The sequence below is a fragment of the Leptonychotes weddellii genome, chromosome 10, assembly GCF_054177405.1.
Source record: "Leptonychotes weddellii isolate Sample4059 chromosome 10, ASM5417740v2, whole genome shotgun sequence".
Lineage (NCBI taxonomy): Eukaryota > Metazoa > Chordata > Mammalia > Carnivora > Phocidae > Leptonychotes > Leptonychotes weddellii.
The window spans coordinates 68643612-68647037 of record NC_138378.1 but is presented as its reverse complement, the minus strand read 5'-3'; the positions used below and the strand labels follow the sequence as shown (position 1 = coordinate 68647037).

Genomic DNA, 3426 nt, shown 5'->3' with positions numbered 1-3426 from the left:
CCTGGGTGGCTCAGTTGGTTAAGCGACTGCTTTCGGCTCAGGTCATGATCCTGGAGTCCCTGGATCGAGTCCCGCATCGGGCTCCCTGCTCGGCAGGGAGCCTGCTTCTCCCTCTGACCCTCCCCCCTCTCATGTGCTCTCTCTCTCTCATTCTCTCTGTCTCAAATAAATAAATAAAATCTTAAAAAAAAAAAAAAAAGAAATGATTTGAAAATTTACTTGAGTTTCTGGTTTCTGAGTTTGGATACCAAGAGATGCCTTGAATACTTCTCCACATGTATACACAGTGATGTTATAATCACTCATATCTATCAGAAACAATATGCATCATGCTCTACTTTTCTCTCTCCTCCCTCATCCCCTAAATCCAGTCAATCAAGTCCTGCAAGGTTGTATCTCCTAACTCAAATCTATTTCTCCATCATTCTCACTTATTCCAACGGTGTCCTAATGGTCTCCCTGCAAATCATGTCACTCTTCAGTCCATTCTTTACACTGTAACCAGAGAAAATATTCTAGAAATTTTCATCATGGCTCTGCCCATTTAACATCCTTCAGTAGCTCATTATTGCCCTTAGGATCAAGACCTAGGTCTCCAGAGCCTCAACCCACATCTTTTCCTGCTACTCCCACTCTATTCCAAGCACATTATACTTGCACTTGTCTTTTCCAGAAAGAGCTGCATCCTCTTATCTCCAGTGCTTTGGTTATGTTGTCGCTCCTTCCTGGAACATTGTCATCCCAGCTGTGTGAAGAGCTCCTAGTTCAGCTTTCAGCCTAAAATGTTATTTTCTTGGGAGAGTCTTCTCCTGACCTCTCTTTCTGCTACCCAAAGTGTAGATTAGGGGTTTCTTCTCTGAATTTCTATTGGACCCCATGCTCCCCCTAGCATAGCAGCTTATTCTGTGACGCATCTTATCTATACCCCGCTAAGCTCAGTAGGAGCATAGTTACTATCATCAGCTCTTAGTGCAGTATCTAAGGGCACATAGTATACGCTTAATAAATACTGAAGAATAAATTAACATTTTCAATAAAATTAGCATCACCTACTCCACAAACTCAAATACAAATATATTCACAATACTCAAATACAAATATATTCATAATACTTTTATTTTTCTAAACAATTGCTTAATTACTCATAAGCCCTTTTAGCAGAAGCCCATTATTTAGCAGAAAGCCCATTATTTCCCACTGTGGAAAACTCCCCCATACATTGCCCATTAACACCAAGAAATAACTTATTCAGTCTATAAAGTGTTCTGTTCTCTTCTGAATTGGAGCTTCATCATTGGCTAATGCCATAGTTTCTCATTACCTCACATCGTCCATTTCCGAGACTGGTCCCACTCAATCCAAAAGACAACGCTTGTCCACTGCTTATGGATGATGCCTTTGCTTGCCTATATCCCTGCTGGGAAGAAAAGCCCTTTGAGGGATGATGAGCTAAGCTTGCCAAAGATGTTCCACAATTGGCCTTGTAGCCCAGGACTCAGCCACAGCCAATCACACACAGCCCTGGGGGGCTGGGTCAGGATACTAATGGTATATCAGGATTCCAGAACCCCATTTCTTCATTTTTCTCCAATGAGGACCAATTCCCAAAAAATGAGGCAGTTTTTGTTCTATTTTGTTTATATCAAGACAGAAAAAGTCTTTCTTTGAGTATAAGCAGAATCCATGTCCTTCTAAATACGGCTTCCTGAGGGTTTTAGAGGGGAGGAGGGTGGTGTGGGTGAGCCGGGTGATGGGTATTAAGGAGTGCACGTACTCATGGAGCATGGGGTGCTATACACAGACAGTGAATCATGGAGCACTACCTCACAAACTGATGAGGTACTGTATGGTGACTAACATAATAAATAAAATTTAAAAATAAATAAATAAATAAATAAATAAATAAATAAATAAGGCTTTCCTCTGTCAATCTCTATCCTAGCCTGTGCTGTGAAAGAAAGGAAAAATACAAATTTGATCTTTAACAGAGTACTTTTCTGGTGGGGCACCCTGGTTTGTCAAGAAAGAAGAAACTGGCTTTTACTATTTTAAAAAATTGTTAAATAGGGCTGCCTGGGTGGCTCAGTCAGTTAAGCATCTGCCTTCAGCTCAGGTCATGATCTCGGGGTCATGGCATCGAGTCCCACCTCGGGCTCCTTGCTCAGTGGGGAACCTGCTTCTCCCTCTCCCTCTACCCGCGCCCACCCCCTTCATGCTCTCTCTCTCAAATAAATAAAATCTTGTAAAAAAATAAGTAAAATAAAATTGTGGCAAAAAGTACATAACAAAAAATATGGACTGCATCATAAATGATGTCATTCTCACACAGGGGTCATACTAATCTTCTCTATACAGCTCCAATTTTAACACAGGCATGCCAAAGTGAGCACCATATGTAAAGACCTCTTGTGTATCTGGTGTTTTTTTTGTTTTTGCCTGGCATAATGTTTTTGTTATTCACTCCTATTATTGCATGTTCAAGATATTTTAAATCTATTTTTAAAGAAAATTATGTTTCTAGACTGGATAATTTTTTTTAACATCACTATTCATATATTAAAAAGTTAAATAGGAGCGCCTGGGTGGCTCAGTCAGTTAAGTGTCCAACTCTTGATTTTGGTTCAGATCATGAGCTCAGGGTTGTGAGATTGAGCCCTGTGTCAGGCTTCCTGCTGAGCGTGGAGCCTCTTTAAAAGATTCTCCTTCCCTCTCCCTCTGCCCCTTCCCTCCCACTCCCGCTCACACTCTGTCTCTCTAAAAAACAAACAAACAAACAAAAAGTTAAATAAATGAGTAATTTCTTGATTTTATATGGTGTCTGTTTATTGGCCAAAAAAAAAAAGTGTCCCTTATTATTATTTACAGAATCAATTGATTTCATAAGGAGGAATGTAATGGTGACCCATATAAAGATGATATCAGAATAGGGTGGCAGGTAATGGCAACCCAGGACAACATTGGTGAGGGTGGCAGAGGCAAGCTGGTGGGGTCAGGGGATTGGCTCATACAGGGAATTCAGAAATAAGTAAATATATTTCAGAGAATGGTAGCCAGATTTTTCACTGACTGGGAAAGAAGATATAAAAACAAAAAGGGAGAAAGTTAGAATGAATCCTGCAGTATTGAACTTGATTTGGAATTACCAATATGAATTAATAGTTTACAATATAGGTGGATAGTGATACAGATAATTATAGAAGTAAAGGTATATACTTATACTTCCTAGCTCTGTCCACAGAGTGAGCCTGGATGCAGAAACATCAAGGTACAAATGAGCACATCTAGACTATGATATTGGTTTCTAAATACCACTCTCCATTAAAAGGAACCAATGTTCTTTGAATAAATAGCTGATTCCAGAGGGGGATGGAGAAAATACAAGTTGAGCTTAGAACATCTTGTTCAGGAAATATGGAAGTCTTCAAA

The 3426-nt window shown here is 39.8% G+C and overlaps 1 pseudogene; it reads right to left on the bottom strand.

Moving 5' to 3' along the window:
* Positions 1-2287: 2287 nt before the first annotated feature.
* On the bottom strand, positions 2288-2388 carry LOC115940906 (U6 spliceosomal RNA; annotated as a pseudogene).
* Positions 2389-3426: the final 1038 nt, after the last annotated feature.